Source organism: Podarcis erhardii (genome assembly GCF_964252035.2).
Source record: "Podarcis erhardii genome assembly, chromosome: 5".
NCBI lineage: Eukaryota > Metazoa > Chordata > Lepidosauria > Squamata > Lacertidae > Podarcis > Podarcis erhardii.
Window position 1 is genome coordinate 81001148 of NC_138509.1, and position 17435 is coordinate 81018582.

Consider the following 17435-nt stretch of genomic DNA (forward strand, 5'->3'; position numbering starts at 1 on the left):
TGTGGTTGCTATTCTTATCTAGGAATGAGATGGTTAAGGTTATGTGAAAGTTATTCTTTGGCTATACTGGCTTTCATTAGAAACCAGCAGCACGACTAATAAGCTTCCTCTTGCTGAATTTCTCCTGTGATTTTTGTTTTGACAACTCAGTGTGTCGTCTTCTCAAAGCTTCTGCATACATAGGATCAGCTATGTGAGTTGAAATTTCTAGTCATGCATCTTTCCTTAATAGAGTTTTTCCTCTAGAAGCCAGGTCAATGATTAGATCTTACAGTCATTAAACCTTGTCCTTTTATCGCACATTGACCTTTTATTATTCATGTGGGAACATTGTTTCAGGGAGCATAATTCCATCAACAGCTATTTGCTATGATATTTATTTATGAAAATTATTTTCCACATTTTCCACAAGGCAGCTAAGTGGAAAAAAATCGCTGCCTAGTTTAGGGGGAAAAAAAGATAATTATGGAGAAGAGAGAGAGAGAGTTAACAGATTCACAGTCTCTGGACAGCATTCATGCCCCTACTCCAAAGACACGGAGAGCTCAGAAAGTGTTAGAACAGAAAGCGCAGAGGGTACAAGCTCAGATTACAAGACATAGGAGTGACGTAGATTAATAGGGACGGAGGTGGGGAGTAGGCCTTAATTGGGAGCACCGCCATTTCTAGGTAGACATGTTCTTTTATCTTTTACTGTGATTATTAAAGAATCTAACTGGTAAGATGTTCCTTTCATTTGATCTTTTTATTTACTGCCACGAGGGAGGAAGCTGATTCCCCGAAGCCTGGCAGGGCATCAGTCTGAGGCAATCAGTATTTCAAGAGTTCTTTCCCAGCTGTACCTGCAGATGCCAGGGACTGAATCTGGACCATCTGCATGCAAACCTGATGCTATACTACTGAGCTATACTACTCCATAGATGTGTCATACATCAAGAGAATCAGTTCACATGTTCTGTCACCAGTCACCAAGTAGAGACAAACCATGTGATGTTGTGAGCCAGATCTTTCTTTTTTTTCCCCAACAGGCACCCCTTGCACAGGTTCTATGGGAGGGAGGCTGAGCAATGAATCGGGCTCTCTCAAAAGTACTCAAACTTCTGTGGAGGTTACTAAGTGGAGTGGTCCATAAATTAATGATGGTAAGTAATACTTCTGTTCTGCGGCCAAGGAACAAGCTGTTCCATTTTGAGTGCATTCTTCATATGTTCAGTAGGACTATTTTTTGCAACAGTAAAGAACAGACCATTTGGGGATGAACTCATTTTACAAGGCACATTTCTTGCTCTCAGAACACTATTAAATATTACTCTGAGAAGTCTACACTTTAAAAAAAATGTAATAAAAATAAGCACAGAAGGCTTTTATATAAAGCCAGGTCCATGATAAAACTGGAAGTAGAGTGTCATTGCAGCAGATCTCGAGTATGCTAGTTAATTATAAATGGCATGCAATAAAGGGATATGAGTGACAGAGGAGAGTTGTATGAAAAATGAAAGACTTGATTATTCCTACCTTCTTTTCTCACAAATGAGGGCTGAAATTATTGTCCTTACAGAAGACGTCTGTTTTGCTCTGTTTAAAATATGATACTCCTTGTATAATTAACTATTCAGCACTGTGCTGTGGGACCTTGAGCTTTCTCCTCCTGCTACAAATTTGTTGTGTTTGGGATTGATCTGTTAGAAATGCACCAATATATTAAATAAATGTGCAGAATCTAGTTATACCAATAAATATGTATCAAACTAAACCAGATATATTGCTTGGGGGTGGTGGTGTAACCACTGCTACATTACTTATGGCATTGCAAGAATAATTTACCACTATTTGCCTACAATTAAGTTCAATAACTTTTATGCTGTGATTAATTAAATCCTAACATTTCCCTGTAACCCCTGCATATATTAAACATGGAAATGAGTTTTCTCTACCAACTCATTAAGCATGTGGCAAGCCCAGTGATACAGTGGAGTTTCACTCTAATAAAAAATACTTAGTCTTTACATTGCATGTAGATCTTTATATGCATAGCAATCACTTCTAACTCTCTAGCTGACCCCCAGAGGGAAGCACAAGGCAGCATGCAAGTCACAGAGCTGATGCAGTGATGCTGACAATGTTTTGCAACTGTCTGCTTCTATAGCAGGGCCAGTCCATGAGTAGAATATCTAAATGTTATGAATATCAGGTTATTGGAAATATACAGATGTACTTCTGCAGAACTTTCCCTGCACTTCCTTCATTTGAGTATGTTTTAATGGACATCTGCCACTCAAATTGGGTGGTTCACATAAGTGACTTTGGATGGTACATGAAGCTATGTTATAACATGCAGTGTCATGAGCAATCTTTGAGGTCTGCAATAAAACTATGGGCTCATCTGCATGTAATATTCTTGCTTGCTTAACCACAGACAAGCAATCAAGAGTTGCCTGCAAGATCCTATGCTCTTCCTCTCAACTTTTCCCTCCTGCAGCATGCCTTGCCTGCTAGCCTTAACTATGGCTACACATACCATGGGTAGCAGCACCAAGGATTGATGTGTTTTGATTGCAAAAAAGTCCAAAGTTGAAACTCTAGCTTTCCCAGGTAAGTCTGGGCAAGACCTTTGTCTGAAGCCCAAGACACTCACTGCCCCTCAGTGTAGACAATATTGTACTAGATCAATAATCTCACTTGCTATACAGCAACTTTCTATTTTTCTAACATTATAGCAGTCAACATTGGTTAACTGTAACCATAGTGAATACCTGGGCTGATGTAGCTCTGATCAAAGGTGAAGGTAAGTGGATGAAGGTTTAGGCTACGGAGAAGGCAGTATGAGATCTACCGGTCAGATTCCTCATTGTTTTACTAACTTTAGGAAGTAGACAAAGTTAGGAGTCCATTTAAGACTTGTTTGAAAAGAGGCAACCACCCAAAGTGTGGATGTGTAGCCAAGTGCTTTATTCATTTAGGGAAACCTGTGGCCCAGATGTTGTTGGACTTCAAATCCCATCAGCCCTAGCCTGCATAGCTAATTGTTGGGATATGGGTGTTGTAGTCCAAAAACATTTGGAAGCCCACAGGTTCCTCACCCATAATGTAGGTGGAAATGGACTAAGCACTTTTGTGGATGCCCAGAGATGCCCATAACATTCCCACAGATATATGTCTGAAAGCTGCATTGCGGCAGTGGTTGGCTCTGTTTTTCCAGCATCATTTAAAATTGATCTCTTTTGAAAGCTTCATTACCACAGAGTATGGGGGAGATGGGGTGCCAATATTCAACCTTTTAAAAATATATATGCAATGAATAATCTTTTCGTTTGAATGCCTTTGCATTTTGTATGTGCATTGGATAAATATTTGCAAAATGCACCCAAATTCTGTGAGGATATTTGTAATTTAAAAATATTCTTGCAATTCATTCAGAGGGCAAAATGCTCCTGGTATGCAAATGGCTTAGCAATTCTTTCAATTTCACAAAATCGGCTTCTTGACATTAGTGAAACAAAGGGGCTTCAGAGCTGTCTAATAGCTTTTGTTTTGATTTATTATCTAAGATTTGAAATAGCAAACAGACCCAATGCTAAGAGATGGCTGGAATTTTTTTCAGCAAGTCTTTCCTGCACTAATTAGCTCCCAAGAGGTGAGAGATTTTTGTTCTGGCTTCGGCTTTGAACAGAAGGAGCCAGCCTTTCCTCCCCACCCCCACCCTGTTTCCCATTGGCATTCAAAATGTGTATTGTTTAAAATCAGAAGCCATAGCTGATAGCCATAAATGATTAATATGCTATTTATAGGGTACAATTTTCTGCAGTGTACAATAGGCACATCTAGAGTAATTCTTCTTTCAAGTCTTTCAAAGCCAAATTATATTGAAAGTTTGTTAGGCCTTAACGAAAGTTAAAAGCATTAAAAACAACGCAGCTCCAGAATGACGGGTGTGAAGCTGTATTTGCTGTGTTTAATTGATAAAAGCTCCTCCATCCCCAAATGTCAAGTGGGAATCTGATTGCACTTGGTAGAAACTGAAAAGTTCGGGGTGGTTCTCCAGTGCTTTACGACTTCCTATCAAGATGTTATCTTGCAAATGTTTTGCATGATCATTGCAAAACACAGTCATACCTTATCTTACGTCTGCTTCATGTTATGTTCTTTCAGGTTACGTCCCGCGGTGACCCGGAAGTACCGGAAAGGGTTACTTCCGGGTTTCGCCGCTTGCGCATGCGCCGAAGCGCAAAATAACATCACGCGCATGCGCAGAAGTGGCAAATCGCAGCACGCGCCTGCGCAGATGTGACGTTGCGGGTTGCGCTCTTTTCATGTTGTGAACGGGCCTCTGGAACGGATCCCGTTCGCAACCAGAGGTACCACTGTAGAGCAGGGGTGCTTGGGGAGTGAAGTGGCAAATATATAATACTATTGGGCCAGATATTCATCCAACAGAAATTAACCCAGGGTGGGGAACCCTTATGAGCCCGAAGGACTTATTCTGCAACCTGGTAGCCAGGCAAAAGTCAAGAGGTTTTTAATTTCACCTTCTTGTAATCTTTCAACCCAGGGATGTTTTTCAACCCAAGGCAGTATTGCTGTTAAGGAACATATTCCAGGCAAAAGTGCTCAAAGAAGTTGTGGATCAGGGTCGGTGAAGGGCAGGGCCGGATTTAGGTTTGATGAGGCCCTAAGATACTGAAGATAACGGTGCCCTTTATATGTCTAGCTGTCCTTTGTCAACAACAAATTGTTGCTTTTTTTGTGTTGAATATATGTTATATGGTAATGTTATATGGTAATTTATGGACCTAATAGGTATCTAAAGCCATTTGCACATGCAGAATGTAGGCAACCTGTACAGTGGTACCTCAGGTTACATACGCTTCCAGGTTACATACACTTCAGGTTACAGACTCTGCTAACCCAGAAATAGTGCTTCAGGTTAAGAACTTTGCTTCAGGATGAGAACAGAAATCAGGCTCCGGCGGCACGGCAGCAGCAGGAGCCCCATTAGCTAAAGTGGTGCTTCAGGTTAAGAACAGTTTCAGGTTAAGTACAGACCTCCGGAATGAATTAAGTACTTAACCTGAGGTACCACTGTATATAGAAATGAGCAAACCAGTGATATTTTAGGGAGCAGGCTACCAGGTGGGGCCCATTACTTACATCATACACAACACAAAACATTGTTGCTGTATGTGGGTTTTATTTTATCTGTTTTTTATCTTATGTTTTGGAAATGTACATCCAGTTTTTTCCCCTTTATTTTTTTGGGGGCCCCCAAGAGAGTGGGGCCCTAAGCACTGGTAAAGGGTGTGGCCTGAGGAGATTGATTTGTTTGGTGGCCTGGGAAGCAGGTGTGACCTGTTTAGTATCCCAAGGACCAAATAGAGATGCCTAAAGGGCCACATTAGACCCCTGAGCCCCAGGTTCCCCATCCCTACGTTAAAAGGATTATTACTGCCTGAGAAACAACTTATTTACTTTAGTCTGCAGCAGGGGTAGCCAACATGGGGCCCTCCAGATATTGCTTGGACTGCAACTCCTCCATCCCTTGCTGTTGGCCATGCTGCCTTGGGCTGATGGAGTCCAACAGCTTCTGGAAGGCACGTGTTGGTTACCCCAGGCTACACTAATGTGCAACTGACTCTTCTTTCATAAATCTTTGAGCAGTCCTCTATTTAACTATCCTGTTCAGTATCATTTTTTATCAAGTCCTCTCACTTCCCTTCATCTCTGTCCCATCGGTTACGCTTAGATTGTAAGCCCTCTGGGCATGGCATGTGTCGCTTTGGTTTGCTCTGCAGGTTATAGTACACTGTAGGAATCACTAGCGTTGGTAGTTTCTGATTTGCATTTTGAAAGCTACGGAGGAAGCGTTGATGTACAAGTTGATGTAGAGTGTAGTTGCTAAGCATTTTGTCTCACTCTTTCTTTTCAATGGCTTCACATCCAACTGATGACTTATAGGAGTCCTACACGAAAGGGACGAATTAGATTTCACAACCTTCAAAGCAAAGGGTGGCCCTTCTTAATGCATTTTTTAATATTCTGTTGGAAGCCGCTCAGAGTGACTGGGCCAACCCAGTCAAATGGGTGGAGTACAAGAAATAAATTGTTGTTATTGTTGTTTATAGAACAACCCTGTGCAGAGGAGTTTCCTCTTCCTTTCATTGTGTTGCTTTGCTCTCCTGGCTAAAGGGCAGCTACCAAGCTGAATCTGGTTGGAACCCCTGGTGTATTTTTTGAGAATGCAAATCTCACCCTGTTTGTATTCTTCAAAAGTCACCCCTGCATGTTCTCAGTGGACTGTGTTATTAGTGAAACTGTGAGTCATTATAGGCCCTTGCGGAACTCTGCTTAAAAGGGACCCCTGACCATTAGGTCCAGTCGTGACCAACTCTGGGGTTGCAGCGCTCATCTTGCTTTATTGGCCGAGGGAGCCGGCATTTGTCCACAGACAGCTTCCGGGTCATGTGGCCAGCATGACTAAGCCACTTCCGGTGAACCAGAGCAGCACACAGAAAAGCCATTTATCTTCCCGCCGGAGCGGTACCTATTTATCTACTTGCACTTTGACGTGCTTTCAAACTGCCAGCTCCCTAGGAGCTGGGACCGAGCAATGGGAGCTCACCCTGTCACGGGGATTCAAACTGCCGACCTTCTGATCGGCAAGCCCTAGGCTCTGTGGTTTAACCCACAGCGAACTCTTCTTACCTTCTCCCAACTTGATAATGTCCAATTCAATATTACTTTGGAGCACAACTTTCCATCTTGTTGCCATAATTAGTGTTCTACCCAGAGTACCTGCTCTTTTGGATTTGAAGGCAATAAGCACACTTTTGGGTGAAGACTACAAGTTTTATTAGTTGCACAGCAAGCATTAGGCATAAAAATGCACACCAAATCTATAAAGAGCCTCCTCAGACTAAGGCAGACCATTGAGCATTTACACACAACAAGCACAAATTACTTCCCTATCTGCCAAGTGCCCTGGAAAAAAGAGACACCCTTCTTTTGTGCGAGATTGCAGTGGCTGAAAATTCTTTGTTTGGGGCAAGAGTGAGGTGCAGGTCATGTGACTTGCCCAGGAGAGCATCCTGGAAGACAAACGTCCTGGTTTTGGGTCTCCAAAGGTTGGGCAGTATGCCTTTCCCATACTGCTTCATTCTTACATTTCATCTGCTGTTGAAGCACCCTTGGGTGAATGACAGTGAATGCTTCTCCTTGGAGCTGACCAATGCATAGCACCAGTGCATAGCACCAGTATCTCCAGCTCCCATATTTTTAGGTTGCACTCTGCAGAGTAAGCTAACTTGTGCATTACTCATGCACACGTAAGTCACACATCAGAGGTCCCAAAACCTTCCCATAGGGATTAAAAGGATGAGACTGCAAGTGCATCTATCTCATGACCCTGCCTTTCTCTTGTTCCAGCATAGTATAGTACTGTAGAGTTGGAAGGGACCAGGTCACAGCATGTGACTTCACCCAGCTGGTGTCTAGGAGATAACCACCTGCCAATCATTGGCCATAAACTTTATCTTTTGCATTCCTTCAGCAGCGGCTTTTTTCACAGTGGCCAACCAGATGCCAGTGAAAAGCCCAAAAGCTGGACCTGAGTGCAACAGCGCTCTCCCAACTTGTAATCGCCAGCAATTGGTAGTCAGAGGCATACTGCAGAATATAACCATCATGGCTAGTGGCCACTGATATCATTATCCTTTCTGAATTTATCTAAACCTGTTTCAAAGCCATCCAGGTTGTTGGCCATCATTACATCTCGTGAGAGTGAATTCCACAGTTTCCACACTGGGTGAAGAAGTTCTTTCTTTTGTCCTGAATTTTCCAGTGTTCCTCTTCAGTGTATTATCCCTGGTCTTGTGGGCACCCAGAGAAGGACTCATGTCCAGCAGCAGTTGGACTTGCAGAACTATCCTTGTGAAGCTGTTGCATAAGAAACTGGCAGGCAAAGACTGAGAGGCTTCACAGTGGATCCTGAAGCCTCTCCCTAATGACATCCCTTTGGCCATGCATCAGCAGCACATTTGCACAAGCAAAGCCATCATTAAGGGCACCCCTCCCTCTTGGTGACTGCTCATCAATAGCAGCTGCTTAAAGGTCTCTATTCCAGATCACTAGCCGCTGCTGAAACAGATGGCTCTGGACAAAGAAGCATTGCTTTCCCCACCCACCAGATTGGCATTACATTAATAAATAAAAGAAAAAGAGTGCTTGGAACAGAAGATTTTTTATTTTTATTTTTAAAAATACTTTATTAAAAAGGACTTAGCTGCCTCCTCCTCCAACTCTGCTCCAGGAATGAATTCTCATAAATAATCTCATCTTTAATCAGCCTGGTTTTTTTTATTAAAAAAATTACTTTCCCATCAGTTAATGTTTAGTTACTGATTAAAAACAGAGTAATAAAATTTAATGATGCTATCTTAATAAGAAGAATCATTCAGCCTCCTAACTATTCTAAGCTGAATTCATACTGTCAGTGATCTGAGAGGCTACAACTTGGCCCCTGTCCAGGCATTTTAGAAGAGCTAGGGTGTAAATCATTAACTGCTTGGACAGTTCTTCAAAATAGGCAAGCTTTAAGCCAGAGTCTAATGTCCTGGCCAATGGCCAGACTTGGAGAGGTTGTAATGCAGGTGAAGGCATGGACAGAGGCAGAAGAGGATGAGAATGGAGGAACTTCATAGAATCTGAAGGCAGGTGGACTGGAGCAGCATGGCAAGTGCAAGATAAATTGAGGAACTGCTACATGGTACCCTCAGTTCCAACTCCGGATGCCCCTGCATTTAGCTAGCGACAGGAGACAGGGGATTGTTGGTGGTGATGCTCCAACCATACAATGCTCATGCGAGGAAGACTCAAATGACACTTTATGTGGTTTTAGGTGCCAGGGGAAGTCAATTTTATACGGCCAATTGAACTAAAGTGCTCAGGCTACAGTGGTACTTTGGTTCTCAGACGTCTTGGTACTCAAACAACTTGGAACCCAAACACTGCAAACCCAGAAGTTAGTGTTCCAGTTTGCGAACTTTTTTCGGAAGCCGAACATGCTCCATTTTGAATGTTACACTTCTGATTTGAGTGTTACACTGAGGTCTGTCTGTTTTTGCTATTTATTTTGCATTTTTGTTTTTGCGGCTTTTTTGTTTTGCTTTTGTGACTGTGTGAAATCCAGTTCAGCTACTTATTGATTGATTGTGTGACTGCAGTACATTGTTTATTGCTTTCATTTTATGGATCAGTGGTTTTGTTAGATAGTAAAATTCATGTTAAATTGCTGTTTTAGGGGTTGTTTTTAAAAGTCTGGAACGGATTAATCCCTTTTGCATTACTTTCTGTGGGAAAGTGTACCTTGGTTTTGGAACACTTTGGTTTTGGAATGGACTTCCAGAACAGATTAAGCTTGAGAACCAAGGTACCACTGTATGACATAGGCCCCAAACATCTGAAAGAGCACCTCCTTCTTCACACACTCTCTCCAGTGTTAAGATCAGTAGATAGGTCACTCTTGGTAGCTCTGCTGCCCTCAAAGATTCGGTGGTGGATGTTTGCAGGAGAGGACATTCTCTCTGGCAGCTCCTCTGTTGTGGAATTCCCTACCCACAGAGGTGCATCTGGTATCTTCATTATATCGTTTCAGTCATATGCTGAAGGTGCAGTTATTTGGCCTGGCCTTTGACACTTACCCTATTCCTATGCCTGTAGTGTTGCTGTTTTTAAAGTTGAGCTCTAGATTGTTGTAGCTTGTTATAATATTCATGCTTCTCTAGCTGTTGTATTGCTTGTTTATTGCTGCTGATTGTTTCAGGGCTGGCCTCTTCTATTGCGGTTTTGACATTTCTGTATGTATTTTAGCTGCTTATTTATGTTAGCAAAAATAATGCAGGAAGGAAGCTTAGAGTTCTGCTTGAATAGAGATTTTCTCTCTCTCTGGGTGTGTGTGTCTCCCCAATAAAGCATTGTACTGGAACAGGCAACAATGACATTATTCTGTGCTGGTAGGATGTTTTGAGGGGGAAATCATCTCTTCTCCATGTCTTGCATTCTGTCTGACTAGCTGCAGGAAATATAATCGTATAACAGTGTAAATGGAGTTGTGCAGGAGCCTAAAATTATAGCTGTTCTGGTGTACATTGTTAGGTGATATCAGTTACACCCATGTGTGCGCAGTAGACTGTCATACACCAAATAGCAAACACCTCCAAAATATTGTTGGCACCTTTCTGTCTCAGGAGACAATGGAAATGTGTGCCTTCAGGGGTAACGTCATCTGCAAACAACTTATCTCGGATAAGAACCTGCTGCACTTTTGTCTTGGTGCAGACACATGCCAGGTTGAACAGACCTTCATTGCTTGTTGAATGGAAGGACACATCATCTAAGCTGAAGGCATAGGAGAGCGACAGGAAGAAGAATATGCCAAAGAGAGTTGGGGCAAGAACACAACCCTGTTTCACACAGCGGGAAGGGAAGGTGTCCAAGGCTGAACCATCATACTGGACAGTGCTGTTCATGTTCTCATGGAAGGACAAAAAACTGAAAACAAAACAAATGCATCATATCTGCTTTGCAAATTTCCTGTGCCTATTGGTAGCAATCTCGCTTCAATCATAGGCAAAGAATGAATTAAGAAGAAAGGTTCCTATCGCATGTGTTATACTTACATAGCAGTGCGTTATTTATGCGGCACATAGATGTTTCTTCACAAAAATCTATTGCCAAGCTAACATTCGCATATCGAGGTTTCCTAACACACACTATATGGCACATAAACATAAAAGGTTATGACAGTCCCCGCATATTCCAAACAAAGTATGCACTGTGCGCCAATACGTCTAACATAAATAGGTGTTCTAAATGCACATGTTCAGGAAGCTTAGAAATGGGAGGACTCACCCAATGCCAGCTTTAGCCATTATGCGTACATCACTGACCCTGGTGTTAGATTTATAGGATGCTGACAATACTGTGTGTTCATATAAACTTAATGAGCTTCGGCAATTTATTGTGTTTACAGTGAGGCACTGTGCTGAATTGGAAAGCCATGGGAGTGGGTATTAGCTGGGGCAAGACAGCCCAGTAGAGGCTGTGGAGGAACATAGTAGGGCAACTGCCTTCCTGACACCAACATCACCACAGCTCATCTGGGCTGGTGTGGAGCAAGGTAGAGTGGATGGCACCAAGGCCAAGACTCTGCATATGCACCAGTGGGAATGCTGGATTGGTTTACAACATTTTTTTTTTTTTTTACTTTTTACTACATAAAGTTTTTGAACCAGAGATTGCCAGCTAACTATTTCTGAAGAAGGTTTCTTAATTGTCTGCGTAAGCCTGGTAGCTTAGCAAATTCTTCAGGAAACATTCAAAAGTTAAAATAGAAGGTGCTTTGCTGAATCGCTAGGGGAAGGGCTGATGACGCCAAAGAGTCAGTTTCACGTTGATGTCTTATGAGCCTCAGCAATATGGGGAACAACAAATGAAGCCCCTGCAACTGGTGTTGGTGATAGCCCTATGATGTAGGACGCTGTTCTGGTGGTCCCTAAAGTAACCTGGACCTAAATTCTTCAGGGTTTTGCAGTAGTTGGGCAGCCAATGCAGCTGTTTTAACAATGGTGTTACATGTGAAGCCAGTCCAGGCAACTGGTGTTACATGTTGTTGGCCATGTGCCCTCATCAGCAAATGATCCTTCAGAAATGCGATGTGATTTTTCTCCCTGGAGGAGAGCTACAGGTAGTCCTTTGTTGTGACAGTTGGGCATTGCTCGGTCCCCACGTAAGGGGAGGGCATGGGTTCAAGGAGCAATGGGGTTCAGCAAAGTGTTCTCGTGGGCACTGGTCACTTATTGCAATGCTGCTTTCATTTTATTTTTCCTGTTTAAAAGAAGAAATGGTGTTGTTCTCTTATTTAAATGACCCCCTGATGCTGTTAACACTTTCCCATTCTTTTACTTTAAAAATGACACATAAGTAGTATTCACTTTGCATTTTAATTAATTTATTTGCAGGTTCATTTGCTGCCTGCCTTCTGACTTTATTCACAACAATAAAAATAAACATGTAGTTATACTTGGTGTGTGTGTGTGGGGGGGGAACACCCCCATCCATTAGAACATGCCATCAAAGGCCTGTTGAAAGATATCTTTGAACCTGTCCCTCAGGTTAATGCCACTTCTTTTTATTTTGCAAACCCTTTACTGCTCATATTTTCTGAGTAATCACACATTTCAGCTGTTCTCAAAGTCCTGTCATGCTTTCGCCTCTTGCCTGGCAGGGGTATGCCTGGGATGTGCTTGTTAGCGCCTTGAAGTTCAGTTCCTCTTCCCTCTAGCTTCGTGGACTTCTGTGTTTATCGAGAGCCATACGTAGAAACTCTGGAATTTAATGGCCTAGCATTTGTGCAACCAACTTCTCCCTATTCCATCTCTGGCATACTGTTTGAACAGAAGTAAGACAACATAGCACCCCAAATCCAGAGAGGAGCACTTCTTTTGTGAGTCACACCTGATTTTCCAAAGCCCAAATGTGTCAAACCCAGCCAGGTCCCTTTAAGGTAAGTTTTTCCATACATGGTTGCCATCAGCAATAAAGTTTCCACAACCAGAACAGTTAGTTGGTCATTTTGTAGATTTATGAGGCAGGATAAGGATACAGCTTGTTCTTCTGAAGTGTGAATTAGCTCTCTAGTGAAAGTAGTAAAAACATGGCTATGCTAGTAAACTAAGTGGATGCATTTTAAAAGATACCAAGGGAGAGATGTAAAACATACGGTGTCCTTTAGTGTCACATCTGACCATAAGAGAGCAAATCTGGGTTTATAATGCCTTCCAATTTATAATGGTAGTAAATTGCAAATATACTATATATCTTTCTCTCTTAAAAATCCTTTTGCAAACAGTTCTATACCTGGGGAGAAAAACTCTTTTCCTTTTCCTTTGCTTTGCATAGATGAGCATCTTTACTGCCAATGAAAAGATGTGAAGCATTCTAACTTATAGAAATCCTATAAACTATTATTCTGCGTAGAGAGAGAGAGAGAGAGAGAGAGAGAGAGAGAGAGAGAGAGAGAGAGAGAGGGGCTTCCAAAACCAAACTGGTTTTATTCATGAGTGCTAGCGCGTGATCGCCATCCAAAGCTTCTTGTTACATTGTGCAGGCACTGGAGGATCCCGATCCCTCCTGTTGTCTGCTTACATGCGAAAATGTTTTGTGAAATTGTTTTCTGGCTGATCTAAACTGGCTATAGCTCACAATTTTCATATCCCTGCTATGCGGAATTCAGCGCCAGCTGGAGCGTGAAAAACCCATCTTGTTTAAGTTGGAGTGATGTGACATGGGGCAGTGCCGTGGCAACAGGATGCAGACAAGATGCAGACTCTGCATGAGAGATCCTGCCAGAGGAACACCCTGGTAGGATTTGCTGCAGCAAGGCTGCGGAAATTAAAACTTAAGAGGAAGGGTGCTACCATCCCCAAACTTCAGAGAGAGGGAAAGCAACCTGCTTTGTCTGCAGATGGTCCTAGGTTCAATCCCTGGCATCTACATCTAAGGCTAAGCAGAGCAGCTGTCTGTCTGTGCAGGCAATATTGAGCTAGATAGACCAAGGGCCTGACTCAGTACAAATGAGCTTCTTATGTTCATGAGAGTATTTGGAGCCAGAAAGGAGAGATACAAAACTTCACCAGGTTGATTTCATTACATTGGTACCTTGGGTTACATACGCTTCAGGTTACAGACTCTGCTAACCCAGAAATTACCTCAGGTTAAGAACTTTGCTTCAGGATGAGAACAGAAATCGTGCAGTGGCAGCAGGAGGCCCCATTAGCTAAAATGGTGCTTCAGGTTAAGAACAGTTTCAGGTTAAGAACAGACCTCCAGAACGAATTAAGTTCTTAACCCGAGGTACCACTGTAATGTATTTAATTTATTTACTTGTTTTACATCTCACTGTTCCTCAAGGCGATGTACATTGTTCTCTCAATCTCTGTTTTAAGCTCATGGCAACCCTGTAAGGTAGGTTAGACTGAGAGAAAGTGACTAGCCCAGGATCACCCATATATATCATTCTAGCTTTCCCCCCTTAGCTATCTGTTTCAGGGAGGAAACACAGAGCTTTCCCTGCAGAGAGATCATGGTTTTTCCTGTAAGTGTCATTATCACCCAGAGGGTCCCATTGCATGAGGCAACTGATCTCTCTCTATATATAGACAAGCTGGAGTGTGTGCAGAGGAGGGCAACCAAGACGACTGAAGGTCTGGAAACCAAGCCTTACAAAGAACCATTAGGGAAGCTGGGTATGTTTAGCCTGGAAAAGGGGAAACTGAGAGGAGATATGATAGCCATCTTCAAATATCTTAAGGGAAGAGGGAACAAACTTGTTTTCCCCTTCTCTGGAGGGTAGAACCTGAACCAGTGGATTCGAGTTACAAGAAAGGAGAATTCAACTGAACATCAGGAAGAATTTTCTGGTGGTGAGAACTGTTTGACGGTGGAACAGACTCCTTTGGAATTTGGTGGACTCGCCTTCATTGGAGGTTTCTAAGCAGAGGTTGAGTGGCTATCTATCATGGGTACTTTCGTTGAGATTCCTGCATTGCAGTGGGGTTGAGCTAGATCAGGGACGTCCAACTCCCAAGAGATCTACTCCCAGGGAAAAAAACTGGCAGCAATCTACCATTATGGGGGCGGGGGGAGACCAAAGTTGTTAAGCTTTTTTTTAGGGGAGCAGGATCCAGGATCCCTTTCAGCTCTTCAACTCTACAAGTCAATGTTTCATTTCTTTTTAGCATTGTAGCTGTGTGCTGTTTTGCCTCTCTTGACTTTTTGCAAGAGAATTCCCTCTGTAAAACATCTGTGGCTTTTGACTTTGCATCAGCGTTATTGCTTCTGAGGCTAGAGAGGGATGGAGAGTAATGCAGGGCATCAGAAGATGCTGAGCCAGCCAGGCATTCTGCTTTTCCACTCTAATTTGTGGCTGGTGAGACTCAATACACACATTAGATTTTCTACTAGAGTATAAAGTGCCCACATATTAGGGGAGTGTTTGTCGGCTTCTTCTTCTTCTTCTTCTTCTTCTTCTTCTTCTTCTTCTTCTTCTTCTTCTTCTTCTTCTTCTTCGTATATCGAAAGGTATCCAAGTACAAAAATGCACAAGCCTCTTACCAATTATGAAAGGCATGTGTGTTTCAAATTTGGCACATAGCCCTTTAAAATGTGTTAAAGTGCCAATCAGGGGAGGGGTTGGTGCCCCTTCTTTCAAAGGTACGCACACAAAATGTTATACATTTATTTATTTAACATAATTTAGATACCACTTGATTTAAAAAAATAACACGCACACACGCCTTAGTAGTTTACAAAAATATAAAATAAAATTCTTGATTATAGCAGTTAAAAACACATATTTTAAAACATTCCAGAGATGATGAAAATTAACAGTAGCTAAGAAGATATTAAAAACTTTTGTATGTCTGGATAATTATTTTTTTAAAAAAATCAGGCTCCAAAAAGCTTTCAGCAAAGGCACATGCCTGATGCCAATATGTGCACCCTCTTTAATGTGATAAACAACTCATCCATTTTGTACTTTGTTGTCCATAGTCTCATATATATACATATTACACACACAAAGTGCCTTGGTGGTAAAAAATGAGTTGCCAGTACTCACATCTTGATAAATGTACTGTGTTTGCCAGCACACAATGACATAAAAAGTGGTGCTGGTATTTCGTACCAGTGAGTATCATCAGAAATATGTTTGTGTGTGTGAATGAATGGATTGCCTTTATGTCCAGAGCTGATGAGTCTGCGCCTGGCGTACACAATCTATTACCTTGAGATAGCAAGTTAGAATAATGCTATATTTCTTTGCAGGCATCTGAACTCGACTGGACAATCTCTAGCTTTAAATTCACTCTTTCTTCTCGCTGCTATAATGTACATTAGCATGTCTGGTATTGATCTCCCTGATCCTGTTGCTCAGGGATTGCACAGTTCTTGCCTATAGGGACGGGCTGTGTATCCACCACCAGCATATGTTTTCAGAGAGTTATGGCTAAGTAGCAGTCATCATAGATTGCTTCAGTAAACATGACCCAAATTAGTAGAATTCAAAGGAAATTAAGGAGGAAATTGAGGTATGCTTTTCTGAACCTATTTCTCCCCCCCACCCCCACCCCCTTTTTTTGCTTGAATGGGAGAGGAAGGACCTTTCCACACTTACCATTTAAAGCGGAACAGCTGCTGGGGTTTTCTGACATGTCACCACATGATGTTGGCATCATTTAGCTAGTATTTAAAAAAAAAATGGAATAGAAACCTGCCTTTCCCTTTTTTATATACATTTTATTGGGTTTTTTTAACATATCGTTTCCAACAGTCAAATAACATAACTTCTTATCTTATACAATATTTTAGACTTCCGTCAACACCTCTGATGATTTTCCGTTCTTTATCACTTATTCTGCATTTCTTAATTTCTCTATTACTCTTAATTATCATTAACTAATAATTCTCCTCATAGTCTTTCTTGCAATATTTCAAATACAGTGGTGCCTCGCAAGACGAAATTAATCCGTTCCGCGAGTCTCTTCGTCTAGTGGTTTTTTCGTCTTGCGAAGCAAGCCCATTGACAGCTTAGCGGATTAGCGCTATTAGCGGCTTTTAGCGGCTTAGCGGCTTAGCGGATAAGCAGATGAGTGGCTTAGCAGCTTGGAAAAAGGGGGGGGGGAGGAAAAAAAACCCCGCAGGAACTCGCAAGACATTTTCGTCTTGCGAAGCAAGCCAATAGGAAATTCGTTTTGCGAAGCACCTCCAAAACGGAAAACCCTTTCGTCTAGCAGGTTTTCCGTCTTGCGAGGCATTCGTCTTGCGGGGCACCACTGTAGTCCTCTTTACAAAACTTCTTGCAATCCTACTAGTGTAATCTGTTCATTGCAATTACTTTCCAAATAGTTCGTATATTTACTCCAGTCTTCTAAGAATCTCGGGTTGCGCAGGTTTCGAATCCTTCGTGTTAATTTATCCAATTAATTTAGTCCAATTTCGTCTGCCATTCTTCTTTCATCGGTAATTCTTCTTGCTTCCAGAAGCCTTTCCAGAGGCACCGGGATGATGACATGTTTGTGATGCAGGAGTGCTCTGGAGGAGCTGGCCCCTGGATGTGCGTTGTGTGAGTGATTTCACGCTCATGTGAGATGCGTGCAGGCTGCCTGAATATTTTATTCAGCTGCTAACTACGTATACGGAAAGCTACCCTGTTATCAGACCTAAAGGAAATTCAGCATAGGGTCTCCCAACAACTCTCAGAACTTTAAACAAACTACACTTCCCAGGATATTTTTTGGAGAGGGGCCATGGCTATTTAAAGTGCTATGGTGTGCCTGGGAGCCTCTATAGCATATTTAAAAGAAGTGTTAGCTTTGCACGTCTAT